This window comes from Melitaea cinxia, chromosome 2, assembly GCF_905220565.1.
Source record: "Melitaea cinxia chromosome 2, ilMelCinx1.1, whole genome shotgun sequence".
Taxonomy (NCBI): Eukaryota; Metazoa; Arthropoda; class Insecta; order Lepidoptera; family Nymphalidae; genus Melitaea; species Melitaea cinxia.
Genome location: NC_059395.1, coordinates 8,340,745 through 8,367,998, shown reverse-complemented (window position 1 = coordinate 8,367,998; position 27,254 = coordinate 8,340,745). Strand labels below are relative to the sequence as shown.

Sequence of the window (27,254 nt, the reverse complement as noted above, 5' to 3'; positions counted from 1 at the left end):
TTTATTGTGATGGTATTTAATGGCGAAATGTAAAATAAAAATTTATAACGCACAAAATTAAAGTCTCTTGATTACAATGACAAAAACTAAAATCCACCTTCTCGGAAACAAAGATTCCAATGACCAGTTGTGTACCTGCAGACCCTTCGAGTTAGAAGGTATTTCAAAACAAAGAAATACAAATGGAGTCTTTGCCCTCCGAGTAGCCCTCTGCGCGGGCGCACAAAGGGCTGTGATTGCGAGGGACTCGCTGCGCGGACGCAAGGGGGGAGGTGAACGACCTCAGCCCGGGGTGGCCGCCCCCTGCGTCTCCGCTTGGGTGACGGTCTGTAACAATGTATTTATAAAGATCTAAATTTCACCCTAACGTGCTTTTGCAGTTTTTTTTAATGTCTTGGAGAATACACTAATTGAGGTACTCAACGACACTACTACGTGTGTTTTATTTTTTGGCTATATTTATAAGCACCTTATTGTAATGTAATGTAATAAGTGTGCAAAATTCAAAGTTAAGAACCTAAAACAAAAATAAAATAAGTAAGTATCAAATAAAAATGAAAACTGCTGAATGCAAACAACATATTTTTAAAACATTTACTTCGGCTCCATATTTTTTAAGTATGCTTTCAAGTCATTTCCTTAATCAGGAAAACTTTCTCAGAATTCAGGAATTTCTATTTAAAGATATTTCAAAAATTAAAGCTGTTGATAAATTTGTCAAGAAGGAAAGCTTTTACCTATACTTCGGTTTCGCATTATACTTTTTTTTTCTAAACGTGGTTTTATATAAATTATATTGAAATATAAATCGTTAGGATTTTATTATTATTATTATTATTTTAGGAAGTAAGCCTATCGATTAAAATACAGTGCGTTACGATTTATATGAAAGATATCAAAAATTATCATTAAAACAAGACATGAATTAAAATCGCTGACAAGTGGAAATGAATTTTAAAACGCCGAATTTTATTGTTGTCATTACTTGACGTCACGATTATATGACTGAACATTTTAATTTAAAATTGTACAGGCTGAACGTTTGGTATATGACATACAACATTATAAAAAACTAGCTGACCCGGCGAACTTCGTATCGCCTAACAGTCGATTCTTTAATTTTATTATATTTTTTTTAGAATTTTTCTCTCCGTAAGAACCATCCTCGTACTTCAAGGAATATTTAAAAAAAAGAATTAGCGAAATCGGTCCAACCGTTCTCGAGGTTTGCGCTTAGCAACACATTTAGCGACTCATTTTTATATTATAGATATGTATTACTAGCTGACCCGGCCATTTTTTTGGTAAATTTATTGAGTTTTTTACCTTTGGTAGAATTATCCAATTTGTTGGAGTTGTTCGGAAGTTATACGTGTACATACATTTGTATTTATATAAAGTAGTGGTCGCCCAGTGGTCGAAATTCGACTATAATAAAAGTAATTTAAATTGTAACCTTGAGCAATAACGCTTACGCTTCAGCCTGTAATATCCCACTACTGGGCATAGGCCTCTTTCCCCATGTAGGAGAAGGATCAGAGCTTAATCCACCACGCTGCTCCAATGCGGGTTGGCGAATATATTTCCTACTATGAGTAACGATCGCTATCAGGTGTACATGATAACAACCGGGACCGACGGCTTAACGTGCTCTCCGAGGCACGGTGGGGAGACCCACAAGGACTGCACAAACACCCAGACCACGGCAAACACCTGTATGGCCAATACAAATGTTTGTCATGTGCGGGGATCAAACCCGCAACCGCCAGCGCAACAGGTATAAATCCATGGCTGTAACCGTAAGCAACAAACAATAGACTATATATGAGTGTGTGTTTCAAATACATGGTAGTGTATGTAATGTTTTTTTTATTAATTTATGTATTTTTTATGCACAGTTAAAAAAAATATTAGCATTGTGCACTCCTTCTCTATACAAACTATAAGTGGCGAAATTTCAAACTCCTCCGTCCGCGCCATTTTCGAAAAAAGGTGTACAAAGTTTTTGGTTCACATATCACAGTCTGCCAAGTGCTAAAGATATCTTAATCTTTATGTAAATACACTTACATGTAAATATAAAATTTTTAAGGAAAAATTGATTTGAATAAAAGTAAAAACTTTAAATGCGTGTATTGCTAAATTTGCTATTTTTGATTAAGATCACTATTCTATTTAAGCGGCGACATGTCGTTATTATTCACTGACTAGCTAACTTAATATTTCTAACTTCTTCCTCCTGACCTTCCTAGATTTTTTTTATTAGAAGTTATAATTTTTTAACCCGTAATATATCCCTGTTTTGTATAGTTGTGCCCTTTATCGAACTTTTATTCAACATTTATTTTCAATATTTTTCATTTCAGCCTATTACAGTTCTTTGCTGGACATAGGCCTCCACAAGTTCGCGCCAAAAATGGCGTGCACTCATGTGTTTTGCCCATAGTCACCACGCTGGGCAGGCGGGTTGGTGACCGCAGAGCTGGCTTTGTCGCACCGAAGGTGCTGCTGCCGGTCTTCGGTCTGTGTATTTCAAAGCCAGCAGTTGGATGGTTATCCCGCTATCGGTCGGCCTTTTAAGTTCCAAGGTGGTAGTAGAACTGTGTTATTCCTCAGCCGCCTCTTACGACACCCACGGGAAGAGAGGGGGTGGCTATATTCTTTGCTACAGTAACCACACAGTTTTACTTAACTATAATTAAGTAATTTTTTAATAGTAAGGATAATAATAATAATAATAAATTCTTTATTTCAACCAAACACTTACACATTTCTTCAGTATACAGTTATTGGAAACATTTATTTATTTATTCCATCATCTTACATCTAACATTACAGGATATTATCCTAATGCGTTAGTGTCGTTGTCGTATTAAATACGAAGATAAAAATACAAAAATTGACATCACATTCAATTCCATTATTTCATTTAACAAAACAAAACAAAATTAGTACTAAAATTCACTATACATAGTAAAATTAGATAATCTATATTAATAAAACTATAATAATTTCATCACTTCAATAATTTTCATTAAAAATAAAATAAATTTAAACCAATAAATAAATTTAAAACCTATAGTTAATAAAACTAAAATCCAATTAAATACTTGATAAAAATGCAATTAATACAATAAAATAAAATATCTAAATATACAAATTTAAAACATAGTCAATAAAACATAATTAAAATTACATGTGTTAACATATATTTATAAATTTAATATGTGTGTAAATTAACTTATATATAATTTTAATTTTTAATTTGTCAATTCGAAGGTACTTTTGAAGCCTTTTCGAATAAAGGATTTTTTATTCAAAAACTAGCTGACTCAGCAAACGTTGTCTTGCCGCTAAACGCTATTTAAAAATAGGGGTTGGTGGTAGAAGGGTGAAAATTTAGGGTTGTATGTATTTTTCAACGCCAAATCATAATAAAATAAAAAATACATAATTTATCTAAAAATTAAAAAAAATAGGGGTGGACTACCCTTAATATTTAGGGGGATGAAAATAGATATTGTTCGATTCTCAGACCAACCCAATATGCAACCAAAATTTCATGAGAATCAGTCAAGCCGTTTCGGAGGAGTTTAACTACAAACACCGCGACACGAGAATTTTATATATTAGATATAATAAATTATATAATAATTATTAATATCTGATGACGCGTTGGCGCAGCGGTCATAGCACTGGTTGGCGGTCGCGGGTTCGATTCCCGCTCACGACAGACATTTGTATCGGCCATATAGATGTTTGTCGTGGGCTGGGCGTTTTGTTTGTGTATTGTGTGTATTTCCGGACCAGGAGAAACTCCTACTGGGGGATCCGTTGAGTGTGAAGCGTTTATTAATTAATTATAATTAATATGAACAGATGAGCGTAGTTTGGTGGTAAAAGAAATATTGTGAAAAAAAATTAAAAAATATAATAAGAAAAATAATATTCTATCTTCACTAACTTAACCCTCTCAACTGACAATTGACAAATAACTGCCCGCGATTTCGTTTACGATGGCCACCTCTTTTAAGTCTATAAGTCGTCTTATAAATTATGCACGCCAGCTGAAGATAAGCCGTACGTTCAAGGTTTCTACATGTTCTGGGTTTCAAGTTATTTTAAATTATTACGTGTTATGATGTATATAACTTTTGTATACCAAAACTAAGATATTCGAAATCTTTATTTTAATACGTGAAGCAAAAACTTTGTACCCCTTTTTACGAAAATGCAGCCATGCACGGGGGAGTATTCAATTTCGTTCACTTATAGTTTATATATTTATAGAGAATATGTTTATAGAGAAGGAGTGCAGAATGCTAACATTTTTTTTAAAATTATGCATAAAAATATATTAAATCAATAAAAAAAAAAAACATTACACACACTACCAAGTATTTGACACACAAACGCATATTATAACTCTTTTGTTGATTGTCAAAGTCTGTAATCAACTTGAGAAATTTAAAAAAAAGGTTCTTTATTGTCACTATTTTTGTTTTTTTAATCTAATGTTTTAATAATGGTCGAATTTCGACCGCTGGGCGACCACTAGCATTTTGAAATGTGTCTTTTCTGACAAAAATCAAAAAAAGAATAAATAGGACAAAGCGTTAGAGAGTTATATTAAAGTACACATCTTGGTTTTCACCCCTTGCTCGCTACAATCATAATAAATTTTGACATAAAACGAGTCCAGTGTCCTAGATTATTATATGAACAGATATTAATTTCATTTAAATTATTTCAGTGTTTAGTTAGTTTTGGCGTAATTCACAGCAAAGATACAGACAAATGGAAAAAAAACAAAAATTTAAAAAATGACTATTTTTTGGATGATGTTGATTACGGAGCTAAAGAGACCTCCAATAAAATCGAAATAGCTTCAATGACAGAAATTAATATTCAGAATTGGACGTGGTACAATTTTATTGCAAGTATAGATAGTAGAAAAAAAGTTAATAAAGAACTTAAAGTGTAGGAGTGTAGACGAAAATAATTAAATCAAAATTTGACCCTCGCTTTTATTATACCGAGGGTGATGGAACCAATTACTGTTGTAAGTATGTGGCATTTTATTTTTAACGCTGAAGTAAACACGACCCTTATGTTACGCGACGATTTTAAACCGGAAAAGGATATTTGCATGGTAATTATAGTCGGTCAAACGTGATTTATGTAGTTTGTTTACGTTTAGTTAACTTATACTAGCTATTAAATTGTGAAAATATTTTATTGAAAATTTTTGCTCTATTTGTAATAAAAGTTAGAAGTGAAAGGATGGATAAAAGTTTGCTAATTTTACTTTTTTTGGTAATTTGCATCAATCACCGTCGCTATCGGTATTGCGATGTTAATGTTGTAAACTAGTTCGGTAAGATTTTGGATCGCAGACGGTTTTAATACGGAGCTAGCTTTCTAGCTACAATAACTGCACGCATTTACTAAAAAAATAACATAAATGACATTAAGATATATCCCTATTTATATTTAGACAGACGAATTTTATCTGTTGCTAATAAAGTTTAGCTCTTACTTAAGTTACTAACCACCTTAGTCCTTAATGCCATTTTTAGTTTAACTAATAAAGAACAACTTACCGATTCACAGATTGTGAGAAGCGTGGTGGATTAAGCTCCGATCCTTCTCCTATAGAGAAAAGGAGGAAACTGGACTAGAGAGAATTGAAGAAAAAGGCCTATTCTCAGCAGTGAAATATTAAGAAACCAATCAATCAATACTTAATTTTTGTCGTGAACAAAAAGCTTTCTACGCAATGCATATTTTTACCTTTCCTTTACTAACGATAAGCCCGGTACATGCAAACATTACTTACATATAAAACATGATTTAATGTAAAATTCTACTGAAGATAAAAAACTTCTAACGTTTTTATTAATATTTTTATTTAAAATATTTAGTACTTTTTGAAACTCAAATTACAACACTACAATACTTAACCACTATTGACAGAATAACAATTATTTACAATCTCATACAGTACCATATAGTGCACTTCATCCTACCTACCTGTTTATTATGAGATTAGTTAATTTAATTGTGAAAGTTTTTGTTGGATAACTAAGGTGTAGTTTGAAAACTGAGACTAATACTTACTAACTCATACTCACTCGTACTCACTCACATTTAGTTTTAACTAGATTAATTATAATATGATGACTAATTATTTAAGTGTTATTTGATTATTATTGAACTAAGTAAATAAAACTGTAATATTAGTACTTTAAAAAATTGTCGTAGTGGGGGAACGCCATTGATCCAGTTGCGAGACGATGACACGAAGACACGATAATGTTTGTTACAATTGCTAAATTGTTATAAATACGATGTAATTATTGTATAAAATGTTAATTGATTAGCCAACATGTCTTTGTAGATATAATACGACAATTTACCATTTGGTAATGATCACGTTTTCAAAGCCTAGCTAGAATCGCTGAAGTTTTCAATCATAATTTTCTAAATATCGAATTGAGTAACCTCTTCCTTTTTTTGCAGTCGGTTAAAAAAACAGAAAAAACTGAAACATTATCTAATTATATATATACCTACCTGTCGCTTTGTTCACCATGTTCCTGTATATTTAGGAATTTGACCGACATACAACAATGCGTTTATTGTTTTACGGATTTCAGTGTGAAGGGCATATGAATCATTGTTGTTTCAGAAAGAATGTGATGTAATATGTAGAAGTAGTTATATTTAAGTGAACTAACATTCTTACATACGTATACACCTGAACTTTACATCTTCCTACTACATAACTCTTACCTACTCATATATTAAGCCGCTCATTATCCATTCTTTTACGCTTCAGATTAATTCAATGTTATTTTAATACTTTTTGTAGAGTTAAAGTCTTTTAGACTTGAAATTCATTTAATCTTTGACTAGGAACGAAACCCAGCATAAAGAGGGAATCGAACCGCCAACCTTCGAATGAAGGAACATTTGCCAGTATTGTGTCAAAGCGGTCATTGACTACGAGACTCGCATATGAACGTAGGGTATATATCGCATAGCTCGCATATAAATAGATGTATACTAAAACGTCAATAAAAGGAAGACACAAGGACCAGTTTTGTACACAAACAAGTTAAAAGAATTATTATTTCACCATCAATCTGTAACGCAATTGAGTGGTAGTCAGAACAGTGATTGACGGTGGCGCGACCCCCACCTGTAGCGTCCCCCACCGGAAATAAGGAATTTGCATCACAATCAAATAGAACCCTCGCTAGCTAACTTCCGGCCTGAACCCGTGCCCTCTCATTGATGCGACCCCGATCGTAATCTCGCTATAAATGTTCGTTTCCGACATTTTTCGTGATGGAAAATCATAATTGGGTAAACTATACTCTTAGCAATCAATCAATTAATCAACAAAAATAATTTATTCACGCAAGCCTCACAAACACTTTTAAATCGACATTTTTACAAACTACCATTTAAATCTAAGTCTTTAATAAATAAATTATGGTTAATTTAAAGCTACTAGCAATTCAAAATATACATTCAGCTGAGAAAATCAGCAAACAAATTTCAACAGTTACATTTTTGATATCCGTCAGTTATTATAAGTTTTGTCATGTCTTGGATGAAATACAGTGTCACTAAACTAACATATTTTTTCATTGTATCATAAAATTAATCATAAAATGTATTGATAAATTTTATTTACTAAAACAAAAAAGTTTTAAGTGATAGTCTCGATATATCCTGCTCATAATCTGGAGCAGCACGTCCGGGGAAGTACCTCAAACCTTACAGGAGTTAAATAATACTGCTCTCAAATAGTGCAATGTTCCCGTGAGTAAGGTGGCCGTAGCTCCTAGGGAGGGTCAGGGATAGGGTCCGCAACGCGCTTGCGATGCTTCTGATGTTGCAGGCGTGTATAAGTTACGGTAATCGCTTACCATCAGGTGAGCCGTACGCTTGTTTACCGACCTAGTTGTATAAAAAAGCCTATAATTGTTTTTCTTCAGAAAAATGTTATGTTATCTATTAATTTTTTCTTGATAATATTTAAAAAAAAAACTAGTTTCCAAAGGTATTACGAGTAAATGAATTAATTAATCATTATAACAGTGATAAATTTTTATTTAATTTTGGCAAGTAGGACTTCGTGTTTAGTGATTCATTATGATACGAAGATTTATTAGTTTTTGTATATCTCATAATTTATGGTTGTTTTTATAGCTACTATACAGTCATAAAAAGTTATTTTATGACAAAAAAATTAGCTTAAGAAGAATTCAAGTGGGTAAAAATAATAATTTCTTTTTTTCTTCTTCCCAATACTTTTGCTTTGTAGTTTTTTATAATCTATCTTCATTTATACTACTTTTATATTTCAATAGTGTGCCATGTTGAAAGTACTAATGAAAATTAATAATTGATTTGTTGAAATTTAATTGTTACAGCTGTCACGGTATTTGACTTACAATATGTTATAAATAAAAAAGTTTCTTTTTTCTATATAAATATTATTCATATACTACAAAAGCAGGACATTACAAAAATAAACAATTTCATTTTCTCGCAAATGAAAAATAAACCGACTTCAATTACATCGACAAGTATTACGACGAAGGTACGCATTATTAGGGATAAAATTCAAAAAACAGTCTCCAGATCTCAATTAGAACCACACGACAGGCACCAGCTTACTATTAAAAAAAGAATAATCATAATCGGTATACCCAGTAAAAAGGTATCTCATAAAAAATAGAATTTATAACCTCCTTTTTATATAGAGTTAAAAATAATACAATTTTTCTCAATTGTATTCATAGTCATAGTTGCACTTATGTAATTATAATAAATAATATGTAACAGTAATCGTATGAAATAAAAATTAAAAAATGATTTAGAAAAAAGCAAAATGAAGCCTAATTGTTTACAAACAAATAACTGTAGTAAATAAATTAAGCGTGAGTTCTACGGTATTGTGAAATAAGTTTTAATGAGACAGATATAACTAACGACAAGCATAAATTAAAGTTTAAAAAAAACAGAATAAAACTGAACTACTCTTAACCTTGATTATCTGTGCAGCTCAGCTAACGAGCTGAGTGCAGTGGTATCTTTACAATCGCTCTATAAGGTTAGTAGAGTGGAGAGCGCTTATCGAGAGACCCATGACCCTCTGATATTGTAGGACGTTTCGACCCTCGCGTCCTGTGCTCTTATGATTTGATGATACCTACATCTTCCAAAACATTTTTATCTTACCTTTTGTTATTAATATGGATTATAACTACTGCTTAATTTTTATTTTTATTTTATACGTTTTTATTACATAATAAATGGTTTTGTTGTAGATGTATATAATTAAAATGTTTATTTATCAGTACAAATATTTATTTATAGCAATCGTTGTCGTAATTTCATGCTTTTAATGCTTGAAAAGGCAATAAATAAAATAATATCAGTTGTACCAATTACGATTACATTTCGAGAAATATAAATTAGAAAACCTTTAGTTTTTTTAAACACAGTTAAATAAAAATCAAATTTGCATATTAAGTTCTACTATTAAAATTTAAACAGCGGTAAATTAAACCATAACGAAAAAAGTAAGTGGTAAGGAACCGCTTAATAATTTTATTACATGTTTAGAGATTTTTTGATTACCCATCTCTAGTAAGTGCCTACTTTATACATTACCAACTTAAATATCACGGTAACATTTTAAATATTTGCTGAAGAGCATATAATAGCTTCAAAGGTTATGTTATTTATGTTCGTATATGTGAATAATACCAAGTACATGTTATACCTATATTCGTCAAATTACCTGGAGTCAAGGCGAACTAGAAATAAAATCTGTACCTACTAATCTTTTTTCTTTTTCCTTCTTTTAAAGACAAGCCCAGGAAGCGGCGAACGTTAAAATAGAACAAATATTAGTCATAACTTACGTTTCAAAAGACAAATTAAAGTCTTACTATTAATTGTCTTATGAATGTTTATATTGCAAATATTCATCATCAATGTACCTTGACGATACCTTCGTAATGACTGTGACATTAGATTATAGCTTTACAGTAGCATGCAAATCAATTGTTACATGGAATTTTCTCGGCCATAGTGACATAAGTGTTCGGGTACAATTTTCCCGCATGTGGCGAGGGGCTTAGGGGCGGGGGAAAGCAACTCTGGCGCAGCTAACCCGCGGGGCCTCTAAGTGTCGCCCGCGCAACTCGTCGATTACTCAGGGTTGTACGATACAATATTATGTTTACATTTTGCTATTGTCTGACACATTAAGATACTTTTTCAACCTTAGCCTTGTGAATTACATAATTGTTTTATTAACAAGATGGAGTTTTAAAGGCTTTATGTTTTTTGTAGCGTTTGACAGTTCTTTTTTAATGCGTTTAATTTGAGTGGAACATTCAAAACGAATTGAAACAAAATATACAACTCATCATTTATACAAAAAAAATGGAAAACAATGAACACAGCGATGAAATTTATGTTTTCTGATAGTGCAGTACAACCCTGCAATAATTTAGCTACAGAGTATAGGTAAGGATTTGTGATTTGTCACGTCGACGTAATAATGCAACACGTCTCTCAATCCTCACTCAGCAAGCGCCCTTTCTCTAATTAAACATTCCTACTTTTACGATATGAATAACGCTGTAATACTTGTTGTGAAGTAGGAAAAATAACGGTTCGTAGAGTGCGCCTTTCTGATGCATGCGTGTGGGAAGCGTTTACCTTTGCGCAACCAAGGCTGTACTCCCAAACTATTGGAGCCGATGGCCCGGCCCGGAGAAAGGCGGAATTCAAGAGGCTTTAATAGGGGACCGAAGATTTTGACTATTTCCGTTTCACTTAAAATCTTACTTTACTTGATATTCAAGCTGTGGGCGTGAGATTTATAACCTTGACTTTTGTTTAGATATTCTTTCAAAAACTGCAACATACACTTCATTGCTATTCAATTGTAATTAATATACTTTATATGAAAAGATGCAATTAAATTATGCTTAGTTTAAATTACCTTTCAAAAATATTTATAATATTTGAAATCGATGATCTGCAATTAACTTATAAAAATCTATATCTTCTAACGAAAAAAAAAAAATAACAAATAAAAATGTAATAAGGTGCATAAGAAAAAATTTGCAATATGATAAAATTATATATACCTATATATATATTTTTTTTTGATTATTGGTACATTTTGCACAGACTAAAAATCAAGGTCAATTTAATATAACGACATTTGTATCTTCAAATCGAATATTTTAAATAATGACATCATATATATTATAAAGAGCGTCTTCACAAATAAAATTACAATTATTTCAATGCTTTTAAATCGAGTTCTGCTGTAATATGCACATTTGTCGGGTCAATGCTGACTTTGCGTACTTATTCACTTGAACAGTAACAATTACATATGTATTTTGAAATACATCACAATTTTGCCACTGGAGATTATTAAATGCTCGGTATTGGGGGGTGATAAAAGTACATCTGATGTGAAGGTCACGATTATCATATAATAGCTGTTTGTGTAACACGATGACGAAATCATTATATAAGCTACTTGGTTATTATTAAAGCGATATCCTCGTGCATTTTTCAATTAGAACATAGTTGTGATTTATAATTATTTGATTTTGTTTAGGGTTTGTCTATATCAATATTGTATGGTATAGTTGTCTATAGGTATGGTATATTGTGTCTTCTAGAATCAGTGAAGTGTCAGTTTCGTACAATACTAAATGTGGTCCGCACGAAATATTTTCTTCTCCAACTGTAACTAAGAAGGCGTTTACGTGTCACGGTACATTTCAACGTCGACGATTCGCTGCACTGTATTTATGTGAACAAGCTCATAGATTCTTTAAAAGTCAAAAAAATACAATAAGCTTTTTAACTCTAATGCCTTTAAGCATTTAAACTTAACAACGGTCGAATGATTAATCGCTTATAAAATTAAATAAAGACATTTTTCTAAAACTAAAATATATTTAAAAACGTTTTAGTAATTATAATATTGATGTGGTTGAAAAGATAATTAACTTTTCAATTATTATTGCAGATAAAAAGCAGGTTGCGTAGAAATATGATCACATTTAATTGAAAGCGGATATTTGATGTACGTTGATTTATTTAATTGCTACTATATTTGTTCGTTTTTTGGATTCGACTTTTATTTTTACTTGATATGCTATTGAAGTCAAAACGTAAACATTATTTATTCATGTTGTTTTATAAAAGTACAAAAAAGTACCATTAACAACAACATCAAGGGTATATTAACAGAGTTCTCCCATTGATCACTCGCTACATTTATCTTGCTTTGTCAAGTATTTTTATTTAAAGTTTGTACCAAAGAACCCTGTACATCCGACAATCTTAGATGTCCACGCTTACCTAACACCTAACCCACCTACAATGAATATTCCCGGTCTTTTGTCCATCTGGTTTTCTAAAATATATAATCTCTTATATGTTCAAAGTAATTGAAGCAATAGTAAATTTGATACTGTTAGACGAATAGCTTGATCTGACATGAAGAAAAATTCTAAAATCCAGGATAAAAAAATTATATTTGTTGTTGCTAAACAGTCTTAAAAATAAGATGACGGCATTACGGAGGAGATACGCAATTTATCTTATGAGAGATAATTTTAAGCTACTATAATCATTTACAAGCGAAGAGCCGACGATTTACTTTATATAAAAGATAAAGCTATTATAATGAAATAACTTTTTCGGAAGGAGTCCCGTGAACATGGTTGCTGTAAAGTATTCGAAGCGTCGGATATGTAAAAAACCTAATAAACCGCGATAAAATCGGAAAAAGTTATATCATTATAATTAATGAAATTCACGTAAATATTAGAAAGCAATAGATAACGCTATGTCTTAGTTCGCTACGCTTTTGTTGGACTTTTTAGCTGAATAATCGCTTCTGTTTCGCCTGTTTATTAAACTATATTGTAACGACCAGATTTTAAAAGATTACTGAATATTAAGTTGCTTTTGACGATCCACTTAAGAGTAACAGATTACTATTAATGTGATTATATTAGCGTTTAAAAAAATGTTGGCTATGGTTTATCTAAAAAACTAGATGTTCTTTTAATTATGTGACTAAAAACCACTATATTTTTTGTAGTTATATTTTCGATTTTAATGTTTGCTATTTTAAAAAGGTTTAATATTAGGTAGATCATTTATCGTACGATCAGATGGAAGTAATCAATCAAGTTTATACGGGCAGACGACATCTATACAGCTTGGAACTAGACATACGATTCGTTATGCAACTTCAATTAAAAGTGCTACTAAACGATGTGGAGTTAGTTAGAATTTAATCACTGAAATAAAAAGCTACTTCCTTAGTATTGATATCTTAATTTTAAATACAAATGTTTATTTTTCAATAAATATTTTTTTAAATAATTGCAACATCATTATTATTCGTAATTTTTTCTCTCAAGAAAAAACATAAATTTGTGAAAATAAAAAAGTAATCGGAGTAACTTTTTTTGTAAACTTTTTTAACGATGATAGACATTTATCCCAAAATCTAAATTATAAAAATCACCGACACGCGTGTCGCGGAGGGTCAATGAACTCACGTGGAACCACCCTAATTTCACATTCAACGTCTCTGTCTAACTTTATGCATTTACTATTTCTGTACCGTTCGCGCAGACCATTCTCACGTGCGCGCGCGCCGCACTATGCCGTCCGAGGCGCCTATCAAAAAACCTCTGTCCTTCTCTATGACATACTAGACAAACAAATAGATATGTGTTGCATAAACAGGTACTAAGTCTAAAAAGGCACAGTACATACAGTACTCGTACAAATTATGTATCTTCTCTAATTTTCATACTTTGCCATTGAATAGCTTGCCATTAAATAGAGGCGCTTCTGATTTTTTTTTTTATTTACTTAATGTAGACGTTTTAATTATATCTGCATGTACACACGGAATAGTTGTTACCATAAATGTATGTTCTTTTTGTATAATATTAGGAATCATTACTTTTCAATTATATTTTTTAATTGCTGTAAACGTTAAACTATGTTTTATGTGTAGACGTAAAATGAAATAGGCTCAGGTTGAAATTCTTTCTCATGAATCCCTATTCTATTCAATAATCATCTCGGCACCGTGGAAACATAGGAGAAAAGGAACCCACTTTTTTTCTATCTTATGCCGTCTGATCATTCTTTTTCATTTGTTTTGTTGCCGGAGGCTCTGAGAACGCAATGTTACCGCTACTTCGCGTTGAATCCATTCTGATAATTTCCTGTTTACGATATTTAATGACTAATATTGAGTTATTAAATTTATAACACATGATACATTTATATTGTTATCTTTTCATGTGCACTAATAAATTTATTGACGTATATAGTTCTTATTCAACTTTAATAATAACAAGCTTAATTTTAAATATTTCATTGTACCTATAAATCAAGAAATAAAAAATGTATAGAAAATATTATTTAATTCAAAATGTAAAATTTGGAGGAAGTTTTAGTTAAATATTTTACTTCTGGTTCTACAGATTAAATAAATATCAGAACGGACTCGACCAATCGAGACGCTACGAAATCGCGTAGGCGTAAAGTATTTCACCGTTTTACCAAATCAATAATAAAACTAAATCAAAAATACTATTTCATAATAATACTTTGTTTCCAATGTCACTGAAAATATGATCTTAAAAAAGATAGCGTCTTGTGGCCTCTTTAAATAAAGCATAGATTTCCTTTGTGTGCGAATGTGTTTAGTTACATTAACATGAGGTAGGTAGGCGTCGCCTCCCAAGGTCTCACGCCGTGATGGTGGTTGCGCAGATTATCTATTTAAGTATACTTATATACACGAACATGATTTGTATGAACATCATTTGTGCAGCGCAACGTGTAGGAATGATTAAAACCTTTGATCATCGCGCACAATCATAAAACGACTACAAAATGGTACTAAAACTAGACAGCATATGCATAAATGTGACGTATTTATGAACTTTTACACTTACCCTACGTTCGGTATATATTATTTGCACACATGAGTACCTACATTAGTGTGTGTATTACAAATGTAGCGTACAATTAAAACGCGTGAAAGTAATAGGTAGGACTTAGGAAGTCTTCACAGAGATAACTGCAAAACGAGAAGAATGGCTAGTTTCATTTTCCAGATTTAATAACAACTAAGTACGAATGACGCAATAGAAAATACATATTGATAATTTTATATGTTTATGTTATTTTGAATTTACTTTTATTTTATAATTTCTTTTCTCCCAGTAAATATAAAGCGTTTACAGTGTGAAACTCATCACACTTACTACACAACTTAACACTGAAATGAATAAATCATATTAAATAAGCATTTTTGTTAGTTTACCAGCAGGATATAAGGAAGATGAATCCTATAAATTCGCGACGATCAAAAGTAATATTATCTCGAATTTTCGACTCGTGTATAGCCAGTGGGAGCAGTCCCCAAAGGCTGACCTTGCGGCGTGGGAGCCGATCAGCTAGAAATCGGCCCCGTGCTTACGCAATCTGAGCCACTCGGGTGCGCCCGCGCCTGTGAGCGCGCGCTCCACGCTCCACGCGCGCGAGCCTCGCCATCTTACCGATACCCTAATGAACTCGCGGTTATATATATATATTTTTTTCTATACGTTATCTATGTACTTACCAAACAGTTAAAAGGTTATATAATCATATAATATATTTATTGATGAATCTGTCAATCATTTCTATTTTTTTATTAATAAGAAAGTATATACAACGTATTTCAGATATTGAGAAGATTTTCAGTTTGCTTATTTTTTTATTTAAAAGATTCACTTTCACAAAATGCTATAAATAAATACAGGAATACATTCAAAGATTTAGACATAAATTTACCTTTACCTTGTACTCACTAGTATTAAACCCAAGAATCATTTTAGTAAGCTCAGAGGCGCGGAGGGTGAGCAGCTCTGTCCGTGTATTGTTATGCCAAGGCGGAGAGGTTATTTGACCTTAAAAACCTAGTTACTAAGCAAAGCTTAAAGCTTTTACAAGGTTCTAAGGTTGTATAAGGTTAAGGTAATTTTGTCACTTCTAACATTCCATTTTAGCCCAGACTTGACAGGTTTGTCTCAGGCCTAACTAGTTTTTCTTAAGCTAAAATATTTCTTCAAACTTGAAAAGGATAATATAGTTTATCCTAGAATAAACCAGATTGGCATAAATTCGTGTTTGGCCTTTGACATACCTATAAACAATTAATATGAAAAGTCTTATAATAATATCTTAGTAATAACAACTTTATTCAATCTTTATAGATTCCAATTAAATTGCATAACGTTGTCTTTTATATAGTTTGTATCTATTTGTCTTGATCGAACATCTAGATAATTCTTTATATAAAAAAAAAACTCAAAAGATTATTAGTTTTATTAAACACGGTTATCCCAGGAACCTTTAAGCTTTTTACTTGGAATTTGTTATCTGCTACCTAGTTGATATAAGGTAACAGGCTAAAAAACCACATTGAACTTTTTCTTTAATAAAATTTGGTTCTTTTTAATGGCTGCAGAATATGAGTTAATATTTCAATTACACTAGGATTGTATTTCCTTTTTGAGATATCACCTTACCGAGAGAGCTCAAAACTTGTATAAAATTGAAACTTTTATACATTTTGTAAACAAATAAATACTTAGAATTAGCAAAATCATCAAATTTAACTTTTATTGGTAGCCCTCGATATCGGAAGGGTTAATCGATTTAGCTTCCAAAGCTGAGTTATCGTGAGATAGAATTTGTACTCATCCGCGTAGTAACGGAATACCTATAACGGGGTTCGGTATTGTATCGCTTGGCAGGTGCTAAGAGTCTTCATACGGTTGTAACTAATATTATCTTATCGTAAAAGGTATTTCTTATTTTACTGCCTAGTGCATGGAAAATAAGATTTATTTGTTTATTTGTAATACTCAAAATGTGTATTCGGAAAATTCTGAATCTGCCTCAACGACGTTTATCATCATGATTTTTCACCATGAGAAACCTGGATGATTGAGAAGTACTGTAGGCCATATATTGAATGTAAGTGAAATAACGATAGGACTATTATTTATATAACAGTCACCTCTCGTAAAACATATTTGCACGGTCAATAAATATGTAATAAGCTTTGAATTGTATGATATTTTTGAGGAAAAATGACAACAATAAAAAAAGTAAACAAGTACACACTACACACACAAATGAAAATTTTAAAACAATCATTTTAATTATATGTTATTATTTTATATAACAAAGTTATATCTTAGAATCATTTATAAATGACATTAGACCATAAATACGATGAATAAAATACTGACTTATTGTAAGTGTAAATGATGTTAAACTTAACGACAGTAAATGCTGTTTAAAAATCATTTTATCATAAAACATTTAAATATTAACTTGTAAATACATATAATGTATAACTAAATAACATTTATTTGAGGTCTTGTATCTTTAATATATAGAAAGATACATTTATGTGTAGTGTATAGCATTTGCATTTTCTTTAAAATACCCGCGAACGCGTGTGTGTACATACATTAATATAAATTTTGCATTCTGGGGCTCTTGACCTACTTACGGGGTAAAGTAGTAAAGCACATAATCCCTTTCAGGTCGCTATATTTCAGCTCAAAAACATCCGCAATTTCATTCAACAAAGCGTACTTCGCAAAATAAAATATTTTTAAATATTTAACTTTTAATTATTTGTCTTTTAATATATTGCTGTTACCAATAAGGTATAGAAATGTGTGGCTAGATGTTTGATAAAGTCTGGCTCTTACTAGTCTCACCCGCGCCCTTCTGGGAACTAGGTAGCGACAGGACGAGGCACTCCCTCGTGACACGCTTTACAAGTGCACTATGGGCATGCCTACAACTAGTACAGTCCGAACATAAGATAATCAATATTTATTTACTATTGATATTCGTGTAAATATTAAGACTCGTATCTTTATTGAAGAATGTCATACATCAATTTGTCGAAACTTATTTTATGTCAAAATAAACATTTTAATTACAAATTTTAATGTTTGAAACAAATTAATAATCGCTATAAACTGTAAATTACTATGTTTTTATTACCTAAAATGTAACTTTCCAAAATCTATCGAGATTTTATAACAGTGATTATTATAAATCGAAGCTATTAAGTAGGTATACAAGTTCCTTCCTCGAACTAACGACTTAACAGACATCAGACAAGACACTAGGAGAGAGAAGGATCATCTGCAGCCACGACATCGCCTCGGGACGATTCTATCGACGGTCTGTTATTGCTAGATATCTAACAGTACCCAGCGAAAATTGAGCGTCCGAATCGAGTCAATGAACCGAAACCTCACCGTTAGTCGCACCGATTCAAATCTAGCAGGACGGGCCCTTCTACCTCCCACTATTGCACCTAATTTTTTTCACCGTCCAAATTTAATGGTCGCGGAATGTAGGCGAGATGTCTCGAGTAGTTAGAGACGCGTTTATTTGACGATCGAAATGCAACCTTGTTAACTTTCATAAGAAACTAAATAAAAGCTTTCCCTTGATTGATAGATTGATTTGCCTTTATAGGAAATGTAGTATTAATAAAATTATTTCAAAAAACATAATAACGAAATTAACACAAGCATACAATAGGCTCTACCAAGACAGTTAAACTAATAAAAAACATATGCTAGTTTTCCGTAAAGCCGTCGAATTTTATAGCATCTTAGCATTCTTTTGTATCATTTGTTATTAGACGCAAAACTTGAAACTGGATAATTATTTAAATAGAATAATTTTTAAATAACAAATATACATTTGATAAAAGAATGGTATACAAATGAAGCGCAGTGATAGTGTTATGATGACATATTGGGCAGAGATAAAATCGCCTCCCGTGCCAAATGAGAGAGCACACGTCTGTTAGAAAGCTGAAGGATTTCTTTTTGTTTGCAGCTTTTACCACTCTCGTAGTTTTAACAGTTACCCGCTCTCCGTGCGCCGTTACGAAGATTCTGCTTATTCATTGAACGTACAGATGGTCAAACTTTAGATATTTCACACCATGTTTACTATTACTGTTTTTGATTGCTCATTTTATAAAATTAGACTTGAGGCTATTGCAATCTTGAAATAAGAATATAATAAGGTTAGATATTACTATTAATAACAGTTATTTGCAGGAGGATAAAACATAGCTAACGCCTAGAGCCAAAAAACTTAGCGCTCTATTTATTTTTCTCTAACGTAAATAGTATTTTATACTTTCGATGTTGAAATTTCTTTTGAAGTTTAATTTTAATACTCAGTATAAACATCTATTGCTACCTATAACTAATATTCACAAAAAAACCTATAAACTCTATTTAGTTAATTTATGTCCTAGTTTAGTAAGTGTATGAACAAAATGAGGCGTATCTAATATCACTAGCATTGCCAATGACCATAAGCAGACGTGACCATCACCAATTCAGTGGCACGCTTCTATACACCCGTAAAAAGTATCTTCAAAAATGTAAAATAAACTACACGATATTTCTGTGTTCTGTAAGTCAAGTTATTTTATATAAGTATTTTTAAACAAACACCGCCGTTTTATCCTATTTGAATTTACGGTAACTTCCTATTACCCTGACCCTACGAATGGTAGTAGTAGGCATGTAATAAAGCCAATAATTATACCATAAAATTATAGAGAAATTGATTCTGCGCCAGGACTTTTTGCACTTCTATAGCTCAAACAGTAGCTTTTAGTTTGTATGTATATTTGTATGAACCTACATACAAATACCTAACTAAAAAAAATGTTGCACTGATTTCCGTGATACTTAGCACGAATGAAGTCTAAGTACCAACTTATAACTAACGCTAAAAGGTACACGGATAAAACTGCAAGGGTCCGCTAGTTTTCTATAAAAAGGTTTTACTAACACAAAAACCTAAGACTAGTTAATCCTGAGATAAGTGCGTTCTAAAAAACTCTTAGTTTCGTAGTATTAACATAAGTGTTTAGTTTACGAATCTCTTGTATGCCTACAACATTTTTAAAAGGTAAATACTGCATTAATACCTAAAATATATATACCTATATAATGCAAGCACATATATCTAATTATAGTAAAGTATTAACTTAGCGTTGAAATACAGAAGGCAATATTTTAAAGTTGATTGATTTATTATTGCTTATCATTGTTTTAGAGTGCTTTTATGTAATAGTAATTGGTGGAAACTATGCTGGATTTTGTACTATTAATTTGTGTTAATATATTTTATAACCTATCTGTTTGTTTCCCAATCATAAATCAAATTAATATTAAACTGCGATATTTTCTTTACCTACTTCTATAAATAAACTTCAACTTTATTTATATTTCGCTCAAAACGTCAGTATCCTGAATTTCAGGGCACGTTTATTACTGGGAAAGTGTAAGCCTTTATGCACCAACCTCGTGAAAAGTGGGTCAGCTCTGGGTAAGGACTTCAGCTCAGTGACACGATAACCTAGGTCAGGTCGCCACTGAATTACTCTTGCAGGCACGGAATCGATACAAAAGCTTTTATTTTTCGAGTTTACGTCATTACGAAAATATCATAATTGGTTTCGCATTTTGTGAAAGCAGTGAGAAAATGAGGGTAGTTTTTTTTTCAGTCATAAATTGTACGGTTGTTTTTTATTTTGGCGATTAAAAATGCTTAACGTATTTCAATGGATTGGTTTCATAATCATTGAGATATTAAATTTATTTTTAATAAGTATACCTGAGTAGTTATGATTATGTGCACATTAATAATATTAGTAAGTAAACGAGTTTTTTTTTTAGTAAACCAATTGGTTTTAAATATTAATTCTTCGAATAAGTTCTACAAGATACCATTCAAGTGTAAAATATTTTTAGTCATTTACTTTTTCTTCAATATCGTTGTATTAAACACTAGTTCTTTATATTGATTAAACTATACATATAGGATTGGAGTGTATTTTTGTAATATTAAAATAACCGCTTTTCACTAAATGCATATGGATGTATACACGGTACATATACAAAAACAACATTTTTTACAATTTTTGTCTCTCTGTCTGTCTGTCTGTCTTTTTGTTCTGGCTTATCTCTGAAACAGCTGGACTGCTCTTGACGGGCCTTTCACTGGCAGATAGCTGATGTAATAAGGAGTAACTTGGGCTAGTTTTATTTTAGAAATTTATTTATTTTATAACTCTACGAACTGAACAAAAACTTTTTTGTTAATTTCCATGTAGACGAAGTCGCGGGCACAGCTATGTAATTATAAGTTTGGTAAGAAGTAGTACGATCTTTTTCACTTTCTCAATTACATATTTTTTACCTTTCTTTTATAAGTTTTTTTTTTTTTATTGTATAATATCCACGTGCTCCTAGTTGCCCGTGCCTTTTTTAAACCATTATATTATAAGTTATAAAAGTAATAATATAACTTATAAATTTCATAAATTGTCAGAACAACGAAATCACACGAAACAGGTGAATTTGCCAAATGCCGATAAAACTAATTAAACTACTAAGTAAATCTTTATAAAATATGAGTTGGCACGGCGAAATTCGTTCAACCATTTTTTTACTTAATATTGGTATCGCTTTTTGTTTCAATTTTAATTTATGTAAACCTTTTCCTGACACTACCAAAAACAAAAAGACCATTCCAATTTGGTGCAGTTGTTTGGAATTAATGTGCAATACAATTTTATAAATATCAGATATACATTTTTAGACATAAGTTTAACTCAATACATAATTTGCTATTACGCAAATGAAACTAATAATAATTCAATTAAGCATCATTAAACGACACTTTATTTTGTATACGAGTTACAAGAAACAATTAATTAATTATTAACATTCTACATTAGAATTTTAAGTATGATTTAATAGTAATCACTTTGTACTAACGTTAAATTTATGTTTGTCATAAAATCTAGGATGATAATTTAAAAAAAAAAAATAACGTATGAGCGCTAGATAGTGAATATATCTGAATTTAAATCTGTTAAATGTCATGTCGTTGAGTGATGTAGCCTATTTTTGATGATAGATGTGAGATAAATTACGATAACGTGTCGATATGTTGATCTCGGTGACGCGCCACCCCTGACAGGAGTGCCGATGTTAGGTACACCGCGCACAGACAAAACTCTTATCGAGCAATTCTCAAAATAATGCTGAATAATTTTTATTTTGACTTTAAAAAACAAAATGACAGTATCCTACTTATTAATGTTTCCAATTAATAAAGAAATAATCAAATTTGACTATTTTTTATAAAACTACCTTATTTATTTAATATTTTTTGGAAAAAATATAAGTTTTTAAGACAATGGTCTAAAAATGTTCTTATTACGTTACCGAATAAAATTCGTTAAAAATGAAAACACGTAAAAGTTTGCAAACCTTTTTAATAAATTTTAAATATTTTAAATGAAAACACAGACAGAGAACGGAAAACTTTAATTATAAGATCAATACTTTAGAAGAAATAGACCACATTTTGTCCATTTCGTTACCTTTGGAACACCTGCTTGGAAAAATTTTTAAATTATTAAGTTCACAGGCAGAATCTCAATCATTTTTTAATTAAAATTACAAAATAAATCAACAATCTATGCTGTAACACTCTTAATTATTATATAAAATTGTTAAATTTTAAATATTAATAGAAGAATCGGTCATCTCTATCAGGACAATAACAAAGTAGGAACTTTGGTAACACAACAAGAACTTATAAGGCTGAGTATATACAATACACAATTCAAAACAATGTTTTTATTTAACATAATTCGAACTTAAGATTGAGAATGATGTTAATTAGCTATCTTAGAAATCACAAATTTTGTTCGAGCATAGTATTTTAAATATATGTATATGTTGAATACTGTACTATCAATCACATTTCACGTAAAAATTAATTATACTTATTCTAAAGTAAATAAATCAAAAATCCTTATAGGTTAGTATATCTAAATCACAAATGGAATATCAAATAAACTTAATTATTATTTATTTAGTTATAATTATGAAATCATTATCAGGAATCAGGATTATCAGGGGAATTCAGGAAACCACACTCAGAACCACAACAAAAAATCGTAGAATTTAACCCTAGAACCCGATTGAAGTGCCACCTACTTACTGGGTCTAATTGTTAATCTAAGCCATCTACGACCCACTTAAACACAAAAAATCATTGGAAATCGGACAAAAGCTTATACTTTGAATAAATGTGCTACTCAATGGTGAAAACCCCATCCAAACACAACGTACATACATACAAACATACAGGTCAAACTGAGAACCTCGAACCCGAGAAAAGAACTAAATACTTATAGACATAAAGTCAAAAATAACCCTCCCTTATATTGTGCTATAGTTGGGTAACAATGCAATGTAGACTCTGCCTTACGTTTTCCTATTTTGTTACTTCATATTCTTCTTATACATAATCAAACAAAAGTAACCAAAGAGGAAGTAACGAACATAGACCAGAAGTTTCATTTCATCTATTTCTACAATAAAATCTGATAAAATCGACTGTAGGTGATAAGATATCAAAAATGTATTAAACAATTATCAATTCTTAACACTATAAACATTAAAAATTATAAACTTACCCTTGTTAATACAGTTACAAAACAAGAAGAAAATTTTGAATCCGGCGCGCACCACACAATGAAACGTATTTTCAAATAAATTCGAAAAGTGGATGCAATGCTAATTTTAGATTTTCGTTCTTCTCAAATGTTGCCGGTGCACAGAAAAACATAATCTACTAACTTGTTTTTAAATATTTTCCATAAAACACGTAACAAAATAAGAAAATACAAAAGGAACTTTTTAAAGACATGTTATAAAATATATTTATTTTTAAAATATGCAATGTTTTTCGCAAAATTGTATATTCGAGTGATAAATTGATAGTAACAGCGTAAAATAGCATCATAAAATTAAATGTCAGCCCATAATATTAAAAAAAAAAACTAATAGAAAGTCATACACTGCTAAATGGGACACATCACTCTCCATACATTTGCACACTCAATAGTTTATCTTTTTTTGTTTTTTTTCATAAATTATCAATTTGTCATAAGAATGAAAGCAGGAATGTAAACAGTAATTCAGTGATTTTATTTATTTAAGTATTATCTTGAACATAATATTATTCTACCATTTAAAAAAATTAAGTCAATTTATGGGACAGCAATACAACGATCATTCAGCATTATTTTGAGAATTGCTCTATCAGCAAAACATTAGTTTTTTTTATTACAAAAAAATTCTGTCACAATTTAGTTTTCTTTTATTATTATAATGAGAAAAGTTGAAGTTCATTCTGCCACACAAGTCAACCGCAGATTATAGCATATATGTTAGAGTTTCTTCCGAGGTAGGCAGGTTTTCTCACAAAGATTTCTTTCATCGTCGAGAATGAGATGAATTTTTTAAAGCTTTAATCAAATACAAATGTAATGAGATTCATTTAATAAATTATTCATAATTTTTAACAGTTATACAAAAACAATACTTTTGTTTTAGTTTTAAGACAAACAAGTTAGTTGATAGGTCAAAAATTATAGTAATATATATATTTTTTATTGCGTTTATGCATAAATGGGTTGCTTTACATAAAAATGACCCCAACCCTGACAAAAAGGGTCGTTTTCTATCATCCAGGACATTAATGCTTTGATGCGCGTTAAGCGTTTTCCTCGATTCACTTTTGTAACTTTCTAACCCTGTGCCGGAGTGGAGCGGCAGGGAGGGGCGCGCGCGGGTGCCAGAGAGAGGGTACCGACCTCATTGCCCATTGCCACTCCTCCCGCCGAGGCGGCAGGCCATTTTTATTAAAAACACTTCCGAGTCTCAAATCGCGCGCGGACTTTTTTGTTCATTATCCTTAAATCCTTGAAAATTTTAATTGAAATGTTAAAAAATTAACGCTATTAACAGAGTGGACGATTTAATAAAAACAGCTAATTTTTATGGATTTCTTTTATTTTGTGTTTTTGAAGTGCGATAATAAAATAAAAAATAGCAGTGCGCCCCGCGATCTATTTTCCGTACGGTATTGCGTGCGTTCGGTTGCGAAAAGTGGTTGAGCATCGGGCATCTCCGGCGGCGATCGCAGATAGGAAGGCGTCCAACTCACCCCGCCCGCGTGCAACAGAGACGGCGAACGCTGCTGACATGGCGACAACACGAATGGATTGATGTTTTTCACGTGGAAAACTCATCCCTTGAATATGTACATGTGAAGGTACGTCGATGATGATGTTAATGTGTACATATGTCGTTTTATTAGTCGTTACATTTAATTTTTAAAGTTTCTCGGAAAACGTAAAACGAAAAGGCTTTATTTCGATCATTCTATATTTATTTTAAGCAGACGCCTGGCTTTTATATCCTTGTAATAACTTTATCTAATTAGTCTCTCAAAATAGACTTACCTGCCATTTAAAAAAAAATATTCTATGAAATGAATAATCGCATACAGAGAACTCGGTAGTTCGAAAAATAGGATTAGTCATTAGTTAATACGTACCGGCCTCGCCCCTTTCATGCAAATAGGAAACAATTGCTAATACGGTATCCCTCTTCGCGTTATTTTAAAATCAATGTCAAGAGTAAATCCGCTACCCCGTATAGTCACTAACGTCCTAGGAGCGCAATACAAGCGATTTTCGTTGCAGGAGAGTAAATCAATAAATTTCAATAAATCAATATTTTACCGTGCACCCTGCGCTGAATATATCCGCTGCCGCCATTTCGATGATGACGACGTATTTTTTGTGAGAGATATTCGAGTAGCGGAGCGAGTCGGTGTTCGCTGCGCGGGGTTGCGGGCTGCGGCCGTCAGTCGTCGGGTGAGCGGGGTGCGACGTAAACGCGGACTCGGACTATGGCGGAAGGGCTGTTCCTCATTCCCATAAAAGGGTCGAGTTGATTGTGGTGCAGATACGTGTGGTATGTTCCCTTATGTTAGTGCAGTGATATAATTATTCACATATTGTTCTTATCTCATCGTATCGGCTGAATTAATGTGTATATCGTAGGTAATAATGCCATTGTGATGACGTAATGTAACGCGCTCGACTGGGTGCGTAGTAATAATTCGTGCGCCCGTTTATACCGCGATAACGTTTGTGGTCAGCACCTGTGGATATGGAACAAATGTATGTTTTCAAGAATTTAATAAGTTCACGCGGATTCTAATTGGAATCTAATGAAAATTTAGAGGCGGAGATCTGTTAGACCGCGGATATTGTTTTGAATCATTTTTTTAATAAATTCTCGATGTCGTACATTTCGCATACAGTAGTAACGTTATTGTAGGTTTGGTTATTATATGTATCTAGCGTTTACACGTAGAAAGTTTTCCTACTGCAGTGCGCTCAGCAATGCACGGAGTCGCCTCCCGCCGCTAGAGGCGCCCTCGATTTTTTCAACCTTGATTGAATCTGCGAGGTATCTAAGTACTGGAACTTTTAAGAGTTGTTTAAAATAATATGTTTATTAATTTTATATTGGACACCTTGAACTAAGCATTTTTAATGGGGTACCGTCTCGCGTAATTAATAATAATCAAAATATCACTGAAGGTGTCATTTAGGTTACTAAATAATTATTTTAGGGTTAAAAGAAATAAAAAGAATCCAAAGCATTATACTGTATTAGTATAGTATAATCATTTTATTATCGTATCACAATTGACATAGCGGATATAAATAATTTGGAATCTGTAATTCGTTTTGTTTATTTGCCCTGCATTAATTTCAACATTTTATTTTTTAAAGATATTATGGCAACAAAAAGGATTAAGCTTATTTATTATTACAATAAACCAAAACATAAAAGAAAACAAATACAACGTAAACATCTGATAAATAAAGATTGTGAAATAAATTACGTACATTATAATATATAACATATGTAATATTAACATATAGATTTTAATATATACCTAATGTAACAGTTAAATTCAAAACTACTGTTAACTCGTTAATATTTCATGTTTTTTTTAACTGATCCGACCGACTTAAGCTTTAATATAAAAAGCCCGTAATTAGTGTAATGCTAAAATAATCGTTTTTCCTTTCCAGAACTCCCTGCGTCTGACACAACGAATGCACGAAACACTATGAAACAAATTAAAGA

The 27,254-nt window shown here is 31.6% G+C and overlaps 3 long non-coding RNA genes across 3 annotated transcripts; 1 reads left to right on the top strand and 2 right to left on the bottom strand.

The window, feature by feature from the left end:
- LOC123663939 lies at positions 1-25,909 on the bottom strand. Its single transcript, XR_006744726.1, has 2 exons — positions 25,829-25,909; positions 1-327 (listed from the first exon to the last, which is right to left on the bottom strand). It is a non-coding gene; the product is annotated as an uncharacterized LOC123663939 (long non-coding RNA).
- LOC123663926 lies at positions 25,077-25,815 on the bottom strand. The gene is made up of 2 exons (XR_006744723.1): positions 25,642-25,815; positions 25,077-25,546 (listed from the first exon to the last, which is right to left on the bottom strand). It is a non-coding gene; the product is annotated as an uncharacterized LOC123663926 (long non-coding RNA).
- Positions 25,901-27,238, top strand: LOC123663931. Its single transcript, XR_006744724.1, has 2 exons — positions 25,901-26,063; positions 27,200-27,238. It is a non-coding gene; the product is annotated as an uncharacterized LOC123663931 (long non-coding RNA).
- Positions 27,239-27,254: the final 16 nt, after the last annotated feature.